This window comes from Giraffa tippelskirchi, chromosome 7, assembly GCF_054371585.1.
Source record: "Giraffa tippelskirchi isolate mGirTip1 chromosome 7, T2T-mGirTip1v1.2.pri, whole genome shotgun sequence".
In the NCBI taxonomy this organism is placed as follows: Eukaryota; Metazoa; Chordata; class Mammalia; order Artiodactyla; family Giraffidae; genus Giraffa; species Giraffa tippelskirchi.
In genome coordinates this window covers 159,621,152-159,644,623 of record NC_137281.1, presented here as the reverse complement: position 1 = coordinate 159,644,623, position 23,472 = coordinate 159,621,152, and the positions used below count along the sequence as shown (strand labels likewise).

The window sequence follows — 23,472 nt, the reverse complement described above, 5'->3', positions numbered from 1 at the left end:
ACCTTCATACCATCTCCCATAGTGGCTGCACCAATCTACGTTCCTACCGACAGTGCAGAAGGGTTCCCTTTTCTCCGTATCCTCATGGACCACACGATTTCACTCAAATGTGAAATGCAAAAAGTCAAACAAACAAAAAACTAAAACAAATGAACAAACCAAACAAAAACAAACACTTAGATACAGAGGAAAGAATAATGGTTCCCAGAGAGGGGAGCGTGGCGGGTGGGGTGGGGAGGGATGAAATGAGTAAAGGGGATCAGCTCTACCGTGATGGGTGGGAACTTCTTGCTGTTGATCACGCCGTGGGGGACGTGTTGCCATTGTTCAGTCGCTCAGTCGTGTCAGACTCTTTGCAACCCCGTGGACTGTAGCCCGCCAGGCTCCTCTGTCCATGGGACGTCCCAGGCAAGAATACTGGAGGGGGTTGCCATTTCCTTCTCCAGGGGATCTTCCCAACCTAGGGATCAGATCCACATCCTCCTGCATTGGAAGGTGGATTATTTACCACTGAGACATCAGGAAGGCCCAGGGTATATAGAAATAAAATATTATTATAGAAATAAAATATCATTGCACCTGTGTAACTTATATAATGTGATAAACCAATGTTACCTTAATTTTTTTAAAAAAAAAATCCATGGGAAAAAGTAGTTCTCAACAGAGGAAAAAGCTAGTGCAAAGGTCTGGAGAGAAGCAAGCTTGGTGAACAGCAAGTGGGCAAATTTATTAAAACTAGTTGCTGGCTTAGCTTAGCTGGTAAACAGGCTAGGAGTAAAGAGAAAGAAACCATTCAAATAAAAGAGAATTTGTCCCTAGTGTGTAGTGGGTTTAGATCTCAGAGACACGTGTTAGATGGTGAACTGTCAGCCAAAGGGAGAGACAGCAGCTCTGTTGTGCGGTTCACAGTTCTTGGGAAAGGAAGAAATCCACCAGGGTGTTAGGCAGAGCTGACTAAGCCAACACAGAAAGCAAAATGGGGTGGGTTTTTAAGCAAACATGAAGGAATAATGAGCCTGCCCGATAAACGAAGTGAGATATGGTTGGCTGGACACTTTGTCAGATTCTTTACAAATTAACTGGTGAGTGCATTTTTGGCTGCACTACGTCTTCACTGCCGCTCTTGGGTTTCCTCTGCCGCGGCGAGCAGGACCTGCTCTCTATTGCGGGGTGTGGGCTGCCCATCGGGGTGGCTTCTCCTGTTTGGAGCACGTGCTCTGAGCACAGGCTTCGTAGTGGCAGCTTGTGGGATCTTCCTGGACCAGGGATCGAACCCGTGTCCCCTGCATTGGCAGGTGGATTCCTAACTACTGGAACCACCAGAGAAGTCCCTGTCAGATTACTTTGTGTGCATTTGTTTTCAGTATTTTGTAACTGAGCCGCAGGACTCTGTTCCCAAATTCCTCATTTGACACCAATGATAAGCAGCTGTATTCAGGTTCAAGATAGACAGCAGGCTTGGGAAGCTTCATTAGGGAAAGTGACCGAGGGTATGACCTGGAAAGATCTCCCAGCCAGGGAACCGGCCTCTGGAAGCGCATTTCCAAGGACCTAGAAAGTGTGAAAAAGCACAGCTCCCTGGAGGGCCTGGACCAGCAGAAATGAGATTTCCAGGGCCTAGTCCCTGAAATGCCTTTAGGATGCTTGTGCCCAGCAATTTGAAGGTAATAAAGCTCTGATTCAATTCCACAAATGGAGACAACGGAGCGGCAGGAAAGGGCGGTAATAGAGCGCTATGGCTCAGAGGCAGAGCAGACCTGGGCTTGAATCTCTTCCTCCGTGACCTTGGGAAGTTGATTTTCCCACCCGAGTATCTGTAGTGGAGAGACTAGCGCATGCTCAGTCGCTCAGTCGTGTCTGACTCTTTGCGACCCTCTGGACTGTAGCCCACCAGGCCCCTCTGTCCATGGGATTCTCCAGGCAAGAATACTGGAGCGGGTTGTCATGTCCTTCTCCAGGGGATCTTCCCGACCCAGGGATGGGAGCCGCATCTCCTGCGTCTCCTGCATTGGCAGGCGGATTCCTTACCACTGCAGCACCAGGGAATCCTTGGACTGAAGAGTGTCCTCCCCAAATTCATGTCCACTTGAAGGCCATTCATGTGGCCTTATTTGGAAATGGGCTCTTTACAGATGAGGCCATCCAGGGTTGGGGTGAGACCTGTATCCAAGGACTCGTGTCTTTATAAGAGAACAGAGAGGGAAATTCAGACACGGAGAGAGACAAGGGAGAGGCCCTGTGACCGTGGAGGCAGGGCTTGGAGTGATGCGACTACAGGCCAAGGGAAATGACAGAGTTCGTTCTCCCAGCGGAGCCTGCAAGAACGGGCAGGGGTCCTCCCATGGGGGCAGGTTGTGTTAAGTCACCGCACTGGTGATTATTTGTTCCCGCAGCCCTGGGAAACCAAAACAGCATCTTCACGTGTAAACTGAGGAAGAGAAACTGGCCTGTGTGCTGCACTAACATCCAGTGGGCACGCAGAAAGCAGCATCTCAAAGGCCTGGAACCCATTGCGGTGTGTGGAGCTGGTTGACCTGGGGCTGACCGAGTGTCAGCAGGCACACATTCTGGTGGGAGGCCCTGACGGGAGCCAAATAAAACACGTAAATACAATGTGGAACCAGGTAGTGATTAGCAGTACAAAAAAAATAAGATGGGACAGGGGGCAGAGAGGGATGGAAAGCAGGGCCTATGTGCTATTCTAAAACTGGCTGATCACCGACTTCCATGGAAGGCCATTGGTTAAGACTCTGTGCTCCCAGTGCAGGGGGCAAGGGTTCGATTCCTGGTCGGGGAACTAAGATATTGCATGCCACACAGCTCTGCCAAATAAGTAAATAAATAAAAATACTTTTAAAAGTGGTTGTACCATTAAGAAAAATAAAATAAGATTGGCTGGCCAGGGGAAGGCCTTTCTGAAAAGGTGACATTTGAATAAGGACCTCAATGTTAAGTGAGTGGCATGTGGTCAGTATCAGTCAGTTCAGTTCAGTTGCCCAGTCATGTCCAACTCTTTGCAACCCCATGGACTGCAGCACGCCAGCCCTCCCTGTCCATCACCAACTCCCGGAGTTTACTCAAACTCAGGCCCATCGAGTCGGTGATGCCATCCAACCATCTCATCCTCTGTCGTCCCCTTCTCCTCCCGCCTTCAATCTTTCCCAGCATCAGGGTCTTTTCCAATGTGTCAGCTCTTCACATCAGGTGGCCAAAGTATTGGAGTTGCAGCTTCAACATCAGTCCTTCCAATGAATATTCAGGACTGATTTCCTTTAGGATGGACTGGTTGGATCTCCTTGCTGTCCAAGGGACTCTCAAGAGTCTTCCTCAACACCACAGTTCAAAAGCATCAATTCTTCAGCACTCAACTTTCATTATAGTCTAACTCTCACATCCATACATGACTACTGGAAAATCCATAGCTTTGACTAGACAGACCTTTGTTGGCAAAGTAATGTCTCTGCCTTTTAATATGCTGTCTAGGTTGGTCATAACTTTTCTTCCAAGGAATAAGTGTCTTTGGTCAGTCCTCCATGAATCTTAGTGAGTGTTATAAATATGATGGCGATCATTAAATGGGCAGATGTGATAATAAAAAATGTGTTTCAAATTCAGGCTCTGAATAAGCAGTGGTGTGGCTTTCTCTGAGTCTCCTGGAAAATAAAGATGGTGATATTGTCATAAAGTAAAAAAAATCTTAAGTAAGTAATTCAGGGACCATCTATGGTATATTTGATGGGAAAAGTTTACAATTTCTAATCTAGTCAAATTTATCATTCTTTTCCTTTATGCTGGTATTTTTGTCTTGTTTAAGAAATCCTTTTCCACACTGAAGTCATACAGATACACTTCTGGAGAATGAGTTTCTAACCTTTTTTATGCTATGGATCCTCTGGTACGTTTTTAAATGGCTAAGATAAAAACTATAGGATTACAAAAGAAATCAATTATGCTAAAATTCAGTTATTAATTAAAATTTATGCATAGTATGATAAGTAGTAAATGTGCTTCTTTTTAAAATAACAAGATTTAGCAGAAAATCTAATAGCTACTATAAATTTCCAAGTACTGATGAACATAAATAATATTTTGAGATACTTACAAAAATTGTAGTGTAATATAAAAACATCTGTATTCTTATTAATGACTAAATCACAGGTACTGAAAGATTACCGTGGTCTGTTGTCTACATTAATTACTGAATTTCTAAATTTTAGTTAGAGCTAGTGAAAATAAATATCAATTATTTTCCCATCCACATGTTCATGAACTTACCTAATTCTACCCACTGACATTGTGTGTTAGTCTGTCAGTCTTGCCCAGCTTTTTGGGACCCCATGGACTGCAGCAGGCCAGGCTTCCCTGTCCTTCACCATCTCCCTGGAGTTTGCACAAACTCAAGTCCGTTGAGTTGGGGATGCTACCTAACCATCTCATCCTCTATCGCCCCATTCTCCTCCCACCTGCAATCTTTCCCAGCATCAGGGTCTTTCCCAGTGAGTCAGCTCTTCGCATGAGATAGCCAGAGTACTGGAGCTTCAGCTTCAGCATCAGTCCTTCCAAAGAATATTCAGGACTGATTTCCTTTGGATGGACTGGCTGGATGTCCCTGCAGTCCAAGGGACTCTCAATAATCTTCTGCAACATCACAGTTCGAAAGCATCAATTCTTCGGTACCTAGCCTTCTTTACGGTCCAACCATATATTTGACTATATGGACCTCTGTTGACAAATGATGTCTTTGTGTTTTAATACGCTGTCTACGTTTGTCATAGCTCTTCTTCCAAAAAGCAAGCATCTTTCAATTTCATGGCTGCAGTTACAACCTGCAGTGATTTTGGAGCCCAAGAAAATAAAATCTGCCACTGTTTCCATTTTTCCCCCATCTATTTCCCATGAAGTGATGGGGCCAGATGCCATGATCTTAGTTTTTTGAATGTTGAGTTTTAAGCCAGCTTTTTCACTCTCCTCTTTCACCTTCATCCAGAGGTTCTTTAGTTCCTCTTCACTTTCTGCCATTTGGGTGGTGCCGACTGCAAATCAGGCTTCCCAGATGGTGCTAGTGGTAAGAACTCACCTGCCAACGCAGGAGATGTAAGAGATGAGAGTCTGATTCCGGGGAAAGGAAGATCCCCTGGAGAAGGACATGGCAACCCACTCCAGTATTCTTGCCTGGAGAATCCCATGGACAGAGAAGCCTGGCAGACTATGGTCCATAGGGTTGCAAAGAGTTGGGCACAACTGAAGCGACATAGCATGCATGCATGCATCTGCATATCTGAGGTTGTTGATATTTCTCCCAGCAATCTTGATTCCAGCTTGTGATTCATTCAGCCCAGCATTTCACATGATGTACTCTGGCAAACCACTTCAGTCTTGGAAGAAGCCTTCCGAAAGGACTGCAGAAAGATCTCTTCCCACTGGGGAAGGGAAGCACTCTGCCCAGCTATATGATCCTCTACCCTCCAGCACAATCATTCTTCTGAGGAAAAACATGCTCCAGAAGTCTCCTGTGTTGTGAACACGTGTGAGGCAGGAACAAGGTCTGTGGCAGTGCTGAGCCATGCTGCCATGTTGGAACCTGAGGCCAAAGGAAAAAAGTCAGGGATACTGATTCTGTCTTTATTTAAAATGTGGATATTTTAATCATCATGGAACTTTACTCATTAATGTGTATGTTTAAGAAATACTGCATAAAGAGAATTCCCTGGTAGTCTAGTGATTAGCACCCAGAGCTTTCACTGCAGGGACCCTGGTTCCATACCTAGTCGGGAAAGACCCCAAAAACGAGTCTGTGCAGCCAGAAAAAGATATTTTTCAATAAAATATTGCATTGAAATATGAATTATTTTGATTCCTGACTTGGGGGGAGAACTCCCTTAAATTTTGCATGCTCGACTTCCTCTCCTCACCTTCATTCCTACTCTGGTCTGTGAGTCTCTGTGTGAAGCTAGTTTCTCTAATGATAGTTTCGGAAGGACACTCCTGGCAAAAGTTCAAAACTTTATCTGTAGAGAAACACAGCGGTTAGGATTTACTGAGATAATAGGAAAGGAAGGCCACCTCCCAACCTCGAAACTGCCCATTGTCCAAGTGACTCTTGGCTGCCAACTGCCTTCTCCAAGTGAGAGAGAATAAACTAATTTCATACCTATTCAGTCCAATAAAGTGCTTTGTCCTACCTCCACCTCCAGTGATAAGAGACAGAACAGTTCCTTTCCCGTTGCTAAGCAACGGTGAAAACAGTGGGTAGCATCTGTACCGGCGGGACCGGCTGATAGGAATCAGTGTCTAAAGTTCTTGTTTGCATTTTGAAGTCAACAGTAATTGTAGTTCTCTATTAGTGTTCATTAAGTTGGTTTAGGCTGGACCCACTCCAATCTCCACTTGGCGAGTCGACTGCGTTGTCCTCCTCGGGAAAGAAATATTTGGCAATAAAAACCCTGGGCTGGTTTCCTCCACTCATTTCCCCTCAAGAGGCTGGGAAACTGTGGTTTCCAGGCCTGGAGAACAAGGCCTCTGTTGAAGGTTCTGGAAGAGTGGGGTGGAGAGGGCGGGGAGGAAGACTCTGGTCTCCTCGAGCTGGCTTCTGTCCCCTCTGCGCTAAGAGGAGGCCAGTGGAGCAGAAGTCTATCGTGTGAAATGAGCCGGGGCTGTACCAGGGCCCTGACGCCGGCCCTGGAGTTTCGAAAGCACTTCTGAGCCCCCTTCGTGGATGAGCTCCAGAGAGGGGCACGGCCCAGGGGCCTGAGCAGCTCCGGCCTCTCCAGCCGGGGAAGGAGTCCAACAGCGGCCTCGGTGCAACGGCAGAAAGTCCCAGCCCGCTTGAGAGAGGCGTCCTCGGGTGCCGCTTCCCAGGTGTTGACTCGTCCCGGGGTGACTGACGGCTGCCAGCCTCCTCCAAGGAGCCCGCTGCCACCTTCCGTGAGCTGCCCTCGGTCCCCGGTTCTCAGGACCCAGGTCTGCTCTGAAACCAAACCAGAACACAACTCAGGGCAGCTAGCGAGGATCCTGCGCTCCTTTCCTCAGCCCCACTCCCAAACTCCTTTCCTCTCTCAGCTCCTCCAGAGCGAAGAGCGGCTCTTCCCGGCCCGGCACCGTCTCTCCTCCGCGGGCGCGAGAGGCTGAGGGCTGGGCGGGAAAACAAGCCTGCTCGCGCCCCCTAGTGTACACAGGAGCCCAGCACCGTTCGAAGCTGCCTTCGGGTGACGCCAGGCTTGGCGAGTGTGATGGCGGAGACTGATGACTGACTGGGGTGGGAGGGTCTAATTCCACGAGATCCGGGTCGGGTAAGAGGCAACCAGGTTTACACTCTTGATTCAGTTCGTGACCCAGAAAATTGTCCTTCTTCAGTCCTCGCATCTCTCCTCCTCTTGGTTATGAAGCCAGAGGTCCTTTGGGACTCCATTACTGAGGTGAAGTGGGGACCAAGCCATCAGAATACTTTCACTGTCCTGAGGAGCTGGAGAATGGCCTTTGTTACGGCTGTTTGGTAGATAAGCTTTGCCCAACTTTTTGTGTCCCCATGGACTGCAGCTCGCCAGGCTTCCCTGTCCTTCATTATCCCCTGGAGTTGGCTCAAACTCATGTCCATCGAGTCGGTGATGCCATCCAACCATCTCATCCTCTGTCGTCCCCTTCTCCTCCTGCCCCCAATCCTACCCAGCATTAGGGCCTTCTCCAATGAGTCAACTCTTCGCATGAGGTGGCCAAAGTATTGGAGTTTCAGCTTCAACATCAGTCCTTCCAATGAACATTCAGGACTGATTTCCTTTAGGATGGACTGGTTGGATCTCCTTGCAGTCCAAGGGACTCTCAAGAGTCTTCTCCAACACCACAGTTCAAAAGCATCAATTCTGCGGCGCTCAGCTTTCTTCACCGTCCAACTCTCACATCCATACATGACCACTGGAAAAACCATAGCCTTGACTAGACGGAGTTTTGTTGGCAAAGTAATGTCTCTGCTTTTAAATATGCTATCTAGGTTGGCCATAACCTTCCTTCCAAGGAGTAAGCGTCTTTTAATTTCATGGCTGCAGTCACCATCAGCAGTAATTTTGGAGCCCAAAAGGATAAAGTCTGACACTGTTTCCACTGTTTCCCCATCTATTTGCCATGAAGTGATGGAACCAGATGCCATGATCTTAGTATTCTGAACGTTGAGCTTTAAGCCAACTTTTTCACTCTCCTCTTTCACTTTCGTCAAGAGGCTCTTTAGTTCTTCTTCATTTTCTGCCATAAGGGTGGTGTCATCTGCATATCTGAGGTTGTTGATATTTCTCCCGGCAATCTTGATTCCAGCTTGTGTTTCTTCCAGCCCAGCGTTTCTCATGATGTACTCTGCATATAAGTTAAATAAGCAGGGTGACAATATACAGCCTTGACATGCTCCTTTTCCTATTTGGAACCAGTCTGTTGTTTCATGTCCAGTTCTAACTGTTGCTTCCTGACCTGCATACAGGTTTCTCAAGAGACAGGTCAGAATGACCTTGGCTTGTGGTTAATATGTGCAGAAGCCTAACTGTTGTTAAGATAGGAAGATAACCCAATAGCTTCTCTAAGAAATTCTGAAAGTCCAAAGTCGCTTGTTTTGCTATAGTTACTAAAATGCGTACTCAGTTGTATACAGAGATACCTTCAGGCCATGATTCCCAAACACTGACCAGCTGTGAAAGCTTGGGACGATCTGAACAGCAAGCTCCTCTCACCTCATAATTCTGTAGATCTTTCTCTGAAAGATGCAGGAGAGAGTCTGTGCACTCGGTTACTCAGTCATGTCCAAACCTTTGCGAGCCCGTGGACCGTATCCCCCCAGACTCCCCTGTCCAAGGAATTTTCCAGGCAAGAATACTGGAATGGGCTACCATTTCCTCCTCCGGGGGATCTTCCTGACCCAGGGGTCAAACTCGTGTCTCCTGCATTGGCAGGTGAATTCATTACCACCGTGTCACCTGGGAGGCCCATAGGAGAGAGCTTAGCTAAATGTGAAAAAGAATCTGTTCTCAAGGTGAGCCAAGGCAGGGAGGGCACTGCAATGGGTTGTGGGTACCAAGAACCATTCATTAAAAGAAGAGTTGAAACACACGTAAACCCATGGCTGATTCATGTCAATGTATGGCAAAAACCACTACAATATTGTAAAGTAATTAGCCCCCAACTAATAAATAAATAAATAAATAAAATAAATAAATAAAATAAATTTATTAAAAAAAAAATAAAGATGCATGCTGAATGGAAGCCAGGACTTCCATTCATTACAAACAAAATAAAAAAAAAAAAGAAGACTTGACTGTAAATTATCCCAGGGGTAACCAGGAGTCTCACCTACCTAGCAACTTTAAGCAAATGGTTGTTTAAAAAAAAATCTCTCCAGATTGACTAGTTTGATTAAAAAGTCAAGGACTAACACAAACAAAAACCAACCAACCAACCAAAAATGTCAAAAACAAGAATGGGAAATAAGTTAAACTTTCTGTACTAACTTTTGTCAGCTGAAGAGCCTGACACATGGAGAGTGATCATGAAAGGTTCAGTCTGCAGAAAAGTATCAGGATTGATTAGTAATGTCTGCCACAAGCACACAAGAGGATTAGTGGTATGCATGGCAACTAGGCAGGAAGAAAAAAGAGCAGACTATAAGAACTATGTTAATTATAAGAAACTATTAAGAAATGTAAGCCATCTCACCTTTTGATGCTGTTTTTGGTCATTCTTGTACTCAGGGATTGTAATGATGGGCTTTTTCCCACTTCCTGTGCTAGGGAACAGGGTATGTACTGCTCCCATCTTCTCCCTTCTTGGTTTGCCTAACTTCTCAGCTATCTTGAAGGCTGATGGGCACCAGTGACGGGATGGGGGTGAGAATGCATTGGATTCCCTCCTTTCCTGAAATTACGGAGTGATGACTCAGTTCCCAAGTACTAATTGAATGTTGACTATCTGCCCTGTAGGGCTACCCTAGTAGCTCAGTTGGTAGAGAATATGCCTGCAATGCAGGAGACCTGGGTGTGATTCCTGGTTTGGGAAGATCCCCTGGAGAAGGAAATGGCAACCCACTCCAGTATTCTTGCCTGGAGAATCCCATGGACAGAGAAACCTGGCAGGCTATAGTCCATGAGGTTGCAAGAGTTGGACACGACTTGGCAACTAAACCACCACTGCCCTGTAGGCTAGTAAATGCTAGGGGTGTGCAGAGAAAGAGGGGTGGGTGCAAACAATCTGAGTTTTACACTCCCCATAGTTTCTTGACTGGCAAGAAGCAATTAGAACCGTGCCATGGCCTGCAAACAACACTCTCAGAAGAAGCAGGGGCAGGTAGAAGGTGGGATAGCCAAAGTCTCCTCCCTCTGACCCTGTAGACCCTTATGCAGCCGTGGATTGGAGGGAGAGCACCCAGAAGCTGTGCGCCCTGTCCTGAGGGCCGCCACAGAGCACCTCAGAGTCCTGGCCAACTCCTCCCAAAATGTGCCTTGAGCTTCCCACTTCTCTTCATTGCTGCTGCCCCCATTCCAGTCCTGGACGCAGTCACCTCTCCCTGGACAGTGCCTGGGCCTCCTAACAGCTCTCCCTGAAGCCGTACCCCTACCTTCCACCCCACCCCTTGGTTCCCCTTTCTGGAGTCCACTCCAGTCCACTCTGGAGTTAGTGGAGTGATCTTTTAATACACGAATCTGACTCCATCACCACGCGCTTAATTCTTCTTCCCTTGGGGCTTCCCATTTTTCTCTTGAATCTCACGCTTAGCGGTCACATTGGCCTGTAGGTGGTCCTTTGAAGTACACCTATCATGCGGGGCCATCATGCAGACCCTTCTCACCTAAGTCACTCACCCTTCCTCCCTTCCTTCTTTACTTTGTGAACACCCACCTCCTGCTCCTTGTCGGTTTGAACGTCACCTTCCGAGGAATCCAGGCAAGGTAAGGTCCTGGTTGTTACAGTTTTGCAAAGCACCTCATGCTCTCCTTAGAGACAGAGATTAAAACTGTAGCTAGTTATTTGTAGAATTATTTGCATAATATCTCCTCCTTGCTAGACCGTAAGCTCTAGGAGAAGAGGTCTTTTTACTGCAGCATCTCAGGGCTTAGTATAGCCCCTAATGCAGCTCTTGGCATGTGCTTAATATTGATTCAATAAATTAATAAATGGAAGGGGACAGTGATGGGTGGATGTATGGATGGATAGATGGCTGGCTGACTGGCTGGGGCTTTCTGTGGTTAAAGTTGATTTCAACTCTTCTTTGGTATCTTTAGGAAAAGAGAGTGTAGGGGAGGAAGATGATGGATGGATGAGTGGATGGATGGACGAGTGGATGGATGGATGGATGGATAAGTGGATGGATGGATGGGTGGATAAGTGGATGGATGGATGGATGGATGGGTGGATGTGTAGTTCTAGATTGTGGCTTCATTTCCCAGGAATCTGAGCTTTGTCTCTTCAAGACTTCAGAGATGAGTGTCTAGAATTCCATCCCTCAAAATGTTATTTAAAAAGGAAAAAAATAAAAAGCAAATGAGAACTCAATAGATCAGAGGGAAGGAAATAAAACTTTGAGCATTCATTTATGTTGCAAGGAAAGCTGGATGAAAAGAAGGCACTTGAATGACTGCTGTTTGCCATTCCAGCACACTGCAGCCACCTAACTGCCACATGATGCTGCTTTGCCCTGGGACCTTCTAAAAGCAGGCAGGTGAGCCCAGCAGTTTCACAAACCCACTTTTACATACACATGGCAGACCCCAAAGACTTCTACTCACTACTTGGCCCTGTAAATTGCTACTTTGTGTATCAGTGGCCACACAAGGGAACAAGGGGAAATGGAATATAACGCTGTTTTCGGCTCTCTAGGATCTAATCTACGTATCTTAATGCCTGTGCCCCAACGTTTTTGGTGGCAGGAGAGCTAGGGAATGGGGCATGAAAGACTCAACAGCAGAAAAAATCCAGTGGGTCTTCCAAAGACTACTCTTAGGGACAAGTTCAAGGATTCACCCATGGCTTCCAGACTCCCTGTGATGGCCAGGTCTCTGCTCTCATCTTGGTAATGCATGTTGCATTGAGGTTTTCTTTGATTGTATCAGGGGTGTGGGCTCCATCCGGCCATCAAGGCCTATCCAAAGCGGGGGTTGATGGACCCGAATAGCATGGACAAGTCTCAGGGGATCTGATAACCACACCATGCCCTGCAGGACTGTTGTGTGAACCAAGGAGCATCCTTCCCTAGGATGTGGCACAGAGCAGCTTGGCTGGGTGAGGCACTCACTCCATGCTCCCACAGCAGCCCCACAAGGATCCCCCCGACTTCTCGGCGCTCATCAGTTGTGTACAGAAATCTCAGGGGCCAAAGGAAACCAGCTGGGGCTCCCTAGAGCCGCGCCTCGGTGTCTAGCACCATGTCCAGCCCCTGGACACAGATGAGGACGTTTGTTGGTGAGGAATAAATAATGAATGACGTTTCAGGGATGTGAATATAGGGTGAACATAAGTCAGAGCGTTCTGGGCATAAGAACTGCCCATGATGGGATGGCCTGCCTTGGAAAGCACCAGAAGGGGTTGGCAACTCTCTGGTACACATTCTAGTTAGACTGGAGTGGCATGAAAGTATTTAGTGATGGGGGCCTGATGGGCTCAGACACATGTGGGGTGAGTCCTGAGTCCGCTACATACAACTGTGTGGGACTTAAAGGCAGTTGGCCTCAATGACCTCAACTATTGAGGCAGTTGGCCTCAATAACCCACTTTCGGTTCTCTTAAAGAAGCACCTGAGACAAGGGTGTGAGCACAAGGCATTTGTTTGGGAGGTGGTCCAGGAAGTCCAAGCAAAGCAGCAGTGAGAGGTGGACAAAGAAGTGGGTAAAGTCTATCAAGGGAGCCTTATTAAGCCCTGCCTGGCCACCGGGGCTCACTCCTGTTGGGGAGCCTCGGAGGAGCTGAGTGGAATGCCCTTCTCTGAAGGATGAAAGGGATGTCCAGTGGCCTCCGCTTGCGGCGGCTTGAAGCAGGTTTTCAGTTCCCAGCCAGAGATGGAGGTCAGGCTGCAGCCGTGAGCGTGCTGAATCCCACCCGCCAGACCAGTGGCTAGGGACGAGGCCCCTACAGCTCTGCCGAAGATGAATTCCCAGGAAGAAATGGGGAGCAGTGTTTATCAGGAGGAAAGAGAGTTCATGTGGGTAGATATATGCGCAGACTCAGAGAATGTCGCCCACGTCGTGCTTTGAACCACTTTTACGGGCAATTCTTCTGGGTTTCCTTTGCCCCGTCATCCTGCTTTCCCTGGTTCTAAGTCTGTATCTGGGTCTCCCTGGTAGCTAGTGGCAACGAATCTGCCTGCCAACGCAGGAGATGCAGGAGATGTGAGCCTGATCCCCAGGTCAGGAAGATCCCCAGAAGGAAACGGCAACCCTCTCCAGAATTCTATAGCCCGGAGGATCCCACGGGCCGAGGAGCCTGGCGGGCTACAGTCCCAAACTGACAGAGTCAGACCTGACTGAGCGATGGAGCACGCACGTGGGAGTCTGTATTTGGCTTATCCCACGTGTGCGGGAGCACCTCTTAGCTGAGTTGGATTCTAGCGAAGAGGCCTATGGGTGTTTGCATCACTTACTCTGAGGGGTCGCCCCCTCCCTACTGAACTCCAAGGCCCTTCCTGTGCACATGTAGTTGGGAAGGTCTCCCTGACCTTGAGAATGAGAGAAGCGTGGTCTCTTATCTGGGTAGGGCTCAGCTCCTCGTCGTCTTCATCCTGGAGTTTCTGCCCGCAGGGGACACACTCCAGCTGTTCAGCCTGGTGACCGTCTGTCTCTCACCTCTAAAGGCTCACCCACCTCTCCACCACTGCCCATCGCCAGCCTTCCAGGCAAACCCGCCTGCTCTTCAAGGCAGACCCAGCTTCCTCTTTCCTCAGATCAGAAGCCACTGGAAGTGGGGAGCTGTCCCTCCAGCCACAGCTGCGGTCAGAGGTGGACAAATGTTTCCGCAGTTACAGGATGGAACAGGGGCTCCATGAGAGAGGGACTTGTCAAGACAGTGGTCACTCAATAAATGTATTTTGAATTAATGCACATTATAAGGATTAAAGAAAATAATACTCTAAAATGTTCAACACTCTACCCGATAGTAAAGTGCTACACCCAGTTGCTATTACTGTTATTACTGATTTCTTTTTCTTAATAGACAGTGGTACTTTCCAAGAGGAATGGGAACCATTTGGGGTGATGCTGTAACCTTTAGGCTTGTGTGTTTGCTTGGAGGACTCGCTGTTTTGGAAAAGATGGAAATGGTTCTGACCTAGAGAATGAAAGCTCTAAACGAGTTAGGAAAGCCTTGCAGGAATCCGGGCACACTGGAGTTTCTCAGCTGGCTTTTAGTGAAGTCACTTTCTTTAATACCCTCTGACATGTAGCCTAATGGTTTTCTGAGTTAAACTGACAGTTTTAAAGCAGGAACAATAGGACTTGTGTCGGGGAGAATTGCCTGGTGACCCCCAGATGTCCTAAGTAGTGGTTTAACTGGACGGATGATTAAAAAAAAAAAAATACAAAAAGTTGTGCAGACACTCTCTCGCCATTGAGCTCAAACCCTCCCCCAAGGTGCAAAAAATCAAGGAGCTGAAGCATTTTATCCTGTGAATCCACACTCTGAACTGTCTGAAGCTGCTTCAGCTACGTTAGCCATCACATACCTCCTGGATGAAGGCAGGGCCCCACAGCAGAAGGAAACGAAGAGACAAGCAGGTGGGATTTCTCGTTTTCCTGCCAGAGAAGCCCCCTTCTGCAGAGCTGCTTTTGAAAGCTGTGGTCTTGACCCGGATCTCTTTCCTAAAGGAAATCTTTTTTCCACCCTGAACAATGTCAGCCTCAGGGAAAAAGGCAGGTGATGCGCCCGGGATGGCTGGTGTGCCCGGGATACCCTAGAGAGAAAAAACCAAAAAGGATACTTTAGAAGGAATTCAGGGGAACTTCCTGCAGGCATCTTGGTTCCCTGCAGCTTTCACTTATTTCTTTCCTTGGCTGCACTGAGAGGCTTGCAGGATCCTAGTTCCCCGACCGGGGACTGAACCTGGACTGTGGCAGTCAGAGCCAAGCCCTGAGCCCTGGCCCCAGGGGATGCTCCCCTGCATCTTCAGAATCCCCAGGCGGCGGCCCCTACCTCCAGGGACGGTAGCTTGGGTCTGAGCCCTCCTGGCCGCTACACTGAGGTTTCCCCCATCACCTAGCTAGCGTTTTCACGCTGCGCATGTCTGCACCCTACTGAATGGCCACCCTGAAGACTGAAGTTCTCATTTTCAGGCGTTTGATATTCTCCTTGCCTTCGAAGATGGGTTCCAGAAGCCAGCTGTCTTTTTTTTTCTCCCCCGGTGGTCTAAGGTGTCCAACCTCCTCTTCCTCAAACAAATGCTCCTGGATCACACTGCAAAGAGCAGCAGAAGAAAGAGTTTTTAAAAACACATTGGCTTGAGCTGCCCTGTCGATACTAATGCATTCAGGAAGCTGAAGGTGGCTCCCAGGACAGCTATGTCAGGTCTGGCATTCAGATATTTAGTGGCTGAGTAATTACTGTAATAATTAATTTCCGTTGCTTAATCCAGCAATCAAGCATGTCACTTTACACATGGGAAAATGTTAGTCCCTGTAGGGGAGTGTGTGTGTGTGTAAAATACAAAGCAGCAATTGTTATTTTGTTAAGATCTGGATATCTGTTTGTGGAATAAATAAGATGCTTTTAGATGGGTTTTGCAGTCATAGGTTTGGGAGAAAAGCAGGAAAGTAAATAAAGAGAGAAAAGAAAATGTCCTGGGACTTCCCTGGTGGTCCCGTGTTCCCAGTGCAGGGGACCCGGGTTCAGTCCCGGTCAGGAGCCAGATCCCACAGGCCGAAACTAAAAAAAAAAGATCCCACACCTGGCGTGGTCAAAACAAATAACAAATATTAAAAAAAATTTAAATGTCCCAAATTTCAAATGTCACCCTTGTGAGAATTTCTGTAAATTAATGTGTTAGCCACTCAGTCGTGTCTGACTCTCTGTGACCCCATGGACTGTAGCCTGCCAAGTTCCTCCATCCATGGGATTCTCCAGGCGAGAGTACTGGAGTGGGTTGTCATTCCCTTCTCCAGGGGATCTTCCCAACCCAGGGGTCAAACCCCTGTCTCCTGCATTGCAGGCAGATTCTTTAGGTTTGGCCAAATATAACAGTTTGCAGTTTTGGAAATAACAATGTGAAATGGGTTAAGCTTTCACAAATCTTGCCCTGGGCTTTCCTGAGCCATGATGCTCCGTAGAAATATCCTGCAGGACACAGATGTCATTTTAACTTTTCTAAGACTCACACTTTTTAAAAGTACAAAGAGATAATGAAATTATTTTTAAAATAAAGTTCACTTAATGTACTAGATCTGAAATATTATGGCCGTAAAATCAATAGAACAAAATATTACTGGGACAGTTTGCATTTTTTTTCATATTGTCTTTGAAACTTGATGTGGTTTTTACACTTGCAGCATATTCCAGTTTAGTTCAAAATTTGGTTTCTCAGTCTCAATAGTCACATGTGAAATGCCCGACAGCCACATGTGACCAGTGGCCTCTCTACTGGCCAAATGGAGATACAGGGTGCTGGTCAGAGGCACTTCTCTGAAGCCACTGCTGATACAGAAATGTATAACTGACAGTGTTGTTTTGTGGGTCAAAGATGATGTGATTCAATTTAAACGGTTCCTGGACACTTTGACAGACTGAGGTAGAGATCAGCATATCTTTCACGTCTTTAAACCTCCCCTTGACGTCCTTTTCATGTCTGTTTTCATCTGCCCGGGGTGGAGTACGTTGCGAGGACCCAGGCATGCTGAATGTCTCGTCCCACACAATGGGAGCAGGTAGAGAAAAAGAATTGAGGTTGACTCTGAACCCAAGGGGCCCATCAGGAAGAAGAGGCTGTATAAAAACAAAAGGATGGGCAAGTCCCATCAGACAGTACAGAGTCTGACGTCTCAGGCGAAATGTGATTAAACGCCAAAGTGACAGGTGCATGGGAGTAGAGAGGGTGGCCACACTCACAGGGACAGTTTCTAGGGAATGGCAGGTCCTTCAAGGCCGATTAGGGTTCCCTCTGGCCCAGAAGAAGGATGTGTGGGGAAGGGGAAAGGTACTATGGGGGCCCAGAGAGCATTCCCCCAACCCAGGCTCACGAAGCCGGGACTCACGTCTGCACCTTCCTGGCTCTATTCAGTTCAGCTCAGTTCAGTCACTCAGTCGTGTCCGACTCCTTGCGACCACATGGACTGCAGCACACCAGGCCTCCCTGCCCATCACCAGCTCCCGGAGTTTACCCAAACTCATGTCCATTGAGTCGGTGATGCCATCCAACCATCTCACCCTCTGTCATCTGCTCTATTCGAGGTCAGCCCAAAATTGGAGCTGCCGTGCCTCTCGGTCAATTGGCTTTGCCTGCTTCTCTGAAAGTCTCCATTTCCCTTTCTGCCCTCTGTTTCAGACTTTCCCTTCCTCACCTGCTATGTAGCCATGAGTGCAGCAGACTAGCCCCCCATCTTCTGGGCTGATCGTACTTCTAACCCCTATGTAGCTGAGTGGGGCCATGTGACCAGCTCTGGCCGGTGAGCCGTGAGCAGAAGTGAAGGCACTGGCTCCCAGGCCAAAGCATTTAATTGCAGTTTGGGGCCCCTCCAGCACGTCCTTCAAAGAGATAGCCTGAGATGGCGGCTGCTCCACCAGTAACCACAGTGATTCAGCCTTTGTGCTGACTTCGAACAGGCACATCCTGGGAGGCAGGACCACATTGTGGGGGGGTTTCAATTCTGTCCCATAGATGTTGTCACCACAATTCGACCTCGCCGGTCCTGAGTGATATAGCGCCTCCACTGAGAGGGTGCTAGGGTTAAACAGCAAGGAGATCAAACCAGTCAATCCCAAAGAAAATCAACCCTGAATATTACCGGAAAGACTGATGCTGAAGCTAAAGCTCCAGTACTTTGGCCACCTGATGCGAAGAGTCAACTCATTGGAAAAGACCCTGATGCTGGGAAAGATTGAAGGCGGGAGGAGAAGGGGACAACAGAAGATGAGATGGCTGGATGGCATCACCAACACAATGGACATGAGTTTGAGCAAGCTCCGGGAGTTGACGATGGACAGGGAAGCCTGGCGTGCTGCAGTCCATGGGGTTGGACACAACTGACGACTGAAGAAGAGCAGCTGAGAGAGGTTGGGACGCATGGACTGGGCGGAGGGGCCGGGAGGGTAATGTCTCTAGGTATGCATTCAAAGACCTTGGAATGCCTTACTTCTGCTGAGGGAAACCCCCTCCATGGTCACCTAAGACCTTAGGAGGTTCCTTCCAGGAATCGGAGGCTGGGGATCCAGACAGACCCAGGTCTGGTGCCCAGTCCATTGTCCAGCCCCTCCCATGGAAGCCAGGCAGGGTCAGCACTCAGTGATGGGTACCTGGGGTAGGAGGCGGGGGACGAGATACCAGATCTGTCTCAGAGAACGAGTAGGAAGAGGACAGGGCTCAGACCGCTGGTGCTGAAGGAAGCGAAGGACGTGGAGCCAATGAGGTTCGTGGTTTCCCTGGACCACCATCCAGAAGGTCCCTCTTCCTCCATGAGGCTGCAGCCACCCTGCTTCCCAAGCCCTCCCCTCCCCGCTTACCCCTCCCAGACCATCCCTTGGTCACCTCCAAGGTGAGGGACGGGTCTCCCACATTCAGTCCGTCATTTAATACACAGGCGTTGAAGACCTCAACGTGCTTGGCTTCGGGATACAGAAGTGTACCAATGTACTTCTGTCCCTGAGGAGTTCCATCTGGTGGGGGAGAGAGAGGAGTTCTAAGTGCTGAGAAAGACCTCCAAAGGGTGTTGCCGGGAGCACAAAGCAGCAGCCCTGCCCCCAGCCCGAGAAGTCAGGGAGGGCTTCCCAGGGGAGGTGAGGCAGCAGCCGGTGGGCAGAGTTAAGGGAGGGGCCGTCCAGGCACAGGCAGCGAGGAGCACACAGGAGAAAGGGCAGAGCTGGGCCGTTCGGAGAAGGCTAAGTGTCTGGGCAGGAGCGGCCCAGGAGGCCCTGTGGGCAAGCAGTGAGATACGAGGCTGGAATGGAAGGGGCAGGACCTGGTCACCAAGGGCCCGGTTACCATGGTGATGGCGATGCGCACAGGCCAGCCAGGAGCTGCTGCAGAGATTTAAGCAAAGGAACACCTTGATCAGATTTGTGTGCAGTTGGAAGGGGGTGGGGGGAAGGGTTGTTTTGTGAGCTGGCAGAGAGGAAGCGACCTTTGTTGAGGTTTATGTGTGTGTGTTGTGTGTTTATTTGTGTTCGGTGAAACTCTCCCTGGCACAGGTGCTGTGGAGAGATAAGCCCGGGGCAGAGGGCACAGGAGGGAGGTGGACGGAAGGTGATGGAGACGTTTAACAAACTGCAGGCACTTGGTTTGCTCCGGGAGAGGGGCCAGGGAGCGGTGGGAGGGGCGGGGTGGTGGAGAGAGACCCCATGAGATGGAAGGAGTCAGAGGCAGCAGGGGAGCAGCGGGGAGGGGGCAGCGGCTCTCCAGGCGGGGGGAAGGCAGAAGCGGGGACCAGCCTGGACTCAGCGTGGCTGAGGCGCTTCTGCAAGAGCTGCGCGCGTGCTCAGTCCCTCGGTCGCGTCTGACGCTTGGCGACCCCGTGGACTGCAGCCCGCCACGCTCCTCTGCCCATGGGATTCTCCAGGCAAGAGCACTGCAATGGGTTGCCATGCCCTCCTCCAGGGGATCTTCCCAACCCCGGGAGTGAACCCTTGCGTCTCCTGCATTGACAGGCGGGTTCTTTACCACTAGCACCATCTGCAAGGAGGGATGTTTAATTTTATTTTATTTAGTGTGTAAGTCAGTGGTTCCCAATCAGGGGCCGGTTTCACAGAAGACAATTTTCCTGCTGACCAGGGTTGGGAGGTGTACGGGTGCAGGCAGGGATGGTTTCCAGATGATTCAAGCACATTACACTTACTGTGCACTTTATTTCCATCACTATCACATTGTGATATATGATGAAGTAATTACACAACTCACCATAATGCAGAATCAGTGGCAGCCCTGAGCTTGCTTTCCTGCACCTAGATGGTCCCATCTGGGGCAACGGGAGAGGGATGGGCAGCAGCTATAAACAGATGGAGCTTCATGCACATGCCCACCACTCACCTCCTGCTGTGCAGCCTGTCTGCTAACAGGCCCCGGGCGGTCAGTGGCCTGGAGGTCGGGGACCTCTGGTTTACATCAGCAGCAGCACTGGACTTCAGGGTCCTCCTACCCCAACGCTGTCGCCCACCAATCCTCATCAGAAGGACTTCTGTGTGGATGTGGGTCACAACCACAGGTCCGAGAGGATCCAGAGAAGTCAGGAGAAGTGAGAAACGGGGGTGCAAGGTGACACGGATAAGGGAAGGTCCCCCACGGAGGATTACTGGAGATCCCGGCGGGGGGGGGCGGGGTTTCACCATGTGAGCCAAATTTATTTATTTATTTTTAAAATTTTTGGCCACACCCCATGGCATATGGGACTTCAGTTCCCTGACCAGGGATCGAACCTGGGCCTCCTGCAATGGAAGGTGGAGTCTTAACCACTGGGCTGCTCAACAAGGCCCCAGATTTCTTTAATGTAATAAGAAAATGATGATCAAGAAGGTGATAGCCACTTAGGCTATAGCAACACTTTGAATAAGAAAATACAGGTAAAACATTACCTGTATTTTCTTTAAAACACCTCAGTAGAGATATAAGAGGTATATGTATACACAACTTAACTTCAATTGATGACCAAGGTGGAGGGAGGTAGTTAGTAAACATGTGAAAGACCCCAAGTTTCAAATGTCGCTTCCTAAATCTTCCCCGGAATTTAATTAAGAAATATGAAAAATACATCTTTTGGCTAAACGAGCAGTGTCCATGATACTTTCATGGCTAGAAAGATACATACAAATATGTCTTCATGTTTGCAAGAAAGCAGCTTTAGAACCTATCGCTTTGGGTCTAGAAACTTGGTCTTGTCCTCTCCTTGCCCCATCCCCAATACTCTTAGAGGAGTCTGTTGCCTCACTAGGTAAAACAGTTAGTTCTGCCATGAGAATATTACTGCATTTGCCTCAGATGAACCTAAGTCAATTCGGGCACCCTGTAGTAACCAACAGCTCCCTCCTTCCGCTCCAGAATACACTGGCTTAAAGGAGAAGACCACTCTCTCAAATAGCCGCCTCTATCTAGATGAAAGGTCAGGTCGGTTCAGGGATGCGGGTTCCTTCCTGGTCCTTCCTTCTTGGTACTGTCGCATCCCCTAGGGTATTGTCTTCCCAGGTCAGAGCTGAATTGTGGGATCTCCATGTTTCTCTGTTTTTCTTTCCCTTCTTATAGGAAGGGAAAAGAAGGCGGTCTGGGTGCATTTGGTCATGCTGGTTGACTTCTCAGTTGGAGTGGAAGTTTCCGATTGTTGTCGCGGTTGGATGAGTTGGGCTATCTCTTGGAAGACAGCCTGGGAGTGGATCACCTCCCTTGAGCTCACATTTCATTGGCTCAGACTTCATCATGAACCCCCACCACCCCGGGGTGGAGGAAGGCTAGAGGGAAGTGAGGTCCCGGGTTCAACAGCATCCGTGTACCTTCAGTTCTGTTACCGTGAAAGAAGGGAGAGTGGACTTTGGTCTCTCTGCCATAGAGCTCTTCCTCAAGGTTCTCAGCAAAGGGCGTAAAAGGGCAGAGGGTTGGGACTTCACAGGAACAGGCATCATCTAGACTTGGTGCCTGTGACACATGTGTATCTGTCTCTTTGAGACCCCATGGACTGTAGCCCGCCAGGCTCCTCTGTCCATGGAATTTTCCGGGTAAGGATACCAGAGTGGGTTGCCATTTCCTACTCCAGGGCATCTTCCCAGACCCAGGGATTGAACCCACATCTCCTGAGTCTCCTGGTTGGCTAGTGAATTATTTCACCACTGGGCCACCTGGGAAGCCTAATGTTTGTAGGTGTGGCAGGATTTGATCTCAGAACTGCCTTCATTATAATTTACTTGATGGCGAGGTTGTGGATAAGAGCCGGCTGCTCTGAGCATGGAGTGACCAGCATCACGTGGCAGCTTGTTAGCAATGCAGGACCGGGGTCCCACCCCGACATGATAAGTCAGAATCAGCCCTTTAACTACATTGCCAAGTGATTCCTAGAGAAGCAGAGTTTCCCCACACCTTTACTTGATCTTGACTTTGGCCTCTTAGAGGGACAGTTTTCCATTCATTTTTTCCAGCTGGAAAAGTTCAGGCAGCACCCACGACAGTGTTTTTCAAACAGTAACTGAGGCCCTACTAGTGAGCAGTGACATCATTTTAGCAGATCCTACCCACTACTGAAAGAAAGGCAGGAAAGACAGAATAAAGATAGAGTGTCACACTAATTGAGGATGAGCATTGTTTTCAGTTACAGATACTTGGAGATGTGTCAGGGTAGGTCACCGCCAAAAACTAGAGTCATTTGAAAGTCACAGATGTAGGAGGCAGGGGTGTGCGGCAGGGAGTTCACAGACTTGGTGGCAGACCGTCCTGGGGTCGAATACCACCTCTGAACGCCATGACTTTGGTCAATATCAAACCTCATTTCCTCCTGTGTGAAACGGACTTCCCAGGTGGTGCTGGTGCTTGAGAACTCGCCTGTCAACGCAGGAGACGCAGGAGACATGGGTTTGACCCCTGGGTCGGGAAGATCCCCTGGAGGAGGGCATGGCAACCCGCTCCAGTATTCCTGCCTGGAGAATCCCATGGACGGAGGAGCCTGGAGGGCTACAGTCCACGGGATCACGAAGAGTCGGACACGACTGAAGCGACTTAACACAGCAAAGTGGGTCAATTTCAGCCTCTTAGGTTGCAGCACTCCCCAGGGAAGGGCTGGGCATAAATCCCTTGCGGGTCCCTCTTTCCCCCTGGATGCATCCTCTTTCTTTTTAGGAGCAAGAGTGGCGCGCCTGGGGCCTAAATGAGGCAGGATCCCTAACTCTCTGGGTCTCAGTTTCCCTGTTTGTAAAGGAAGTCCCCTTAGCCTGGAAGGTGCTCTGTGCTGGGGTCTGTCAGCGACAGCATGCAGAAGGCAGGTGCACGTGGCGTCTGTGTGTGTGTGTGTGTGTGTGTGTGTGTGTGTGTGTGTGTGTGTACGGACCCTCAGAAGGCGGGTGCACATGGCGTGTATGTGTGTGTGTGTGTGTGTACGGACCCTCAGAAGGCGGGTGCACGTGGCGTGTGTGTGTGTGTGTGTGTGTGTGTGTGTGTATGGACCCTCAGAAGGCGGGTGCACGTGGCGTGTGTGTGTGTGTGTGTGTGTACGGACCCTCAGAAGGCGGGTGCACATGGTGTGTGTGTGTGTGTGTGTGTGTGTGTGTGTGTGTGTACGGACCCTCAGAAGGCGGGTGCACGTGGCGTGTGTGTGTGTGTGTACGGACCCTCAGAAGGCGGGTGCACGT

The 23,472-nt window shown here is 49.1% G+C and overlaps 1 long non-coding RNA gene across 1 annotated transcript; it reads right to left on the bottom strand.

Moving 5' to 3' along the window:
- Positions 1-701: 701 nt before the first annotated feature.
- Positions 702-7,137, bottom strand: LOC145513582 (uncharacterized). Its single transcript, XR_014059539.1, has 4 exons — positions 6,183-7,137; positions 5,913-6,008; positions 4,276-5,581; positions 702-3,653 (listed from the first exon to the last, which is right to left on the bottom strand). It is a non-coding gene; the product is annotated as an uncharacterized LOC145513582 (long non-coding RNA).
- Between the last annotated feature and the right edge of the window lie 16,335 nt (positions 7,138-23,472).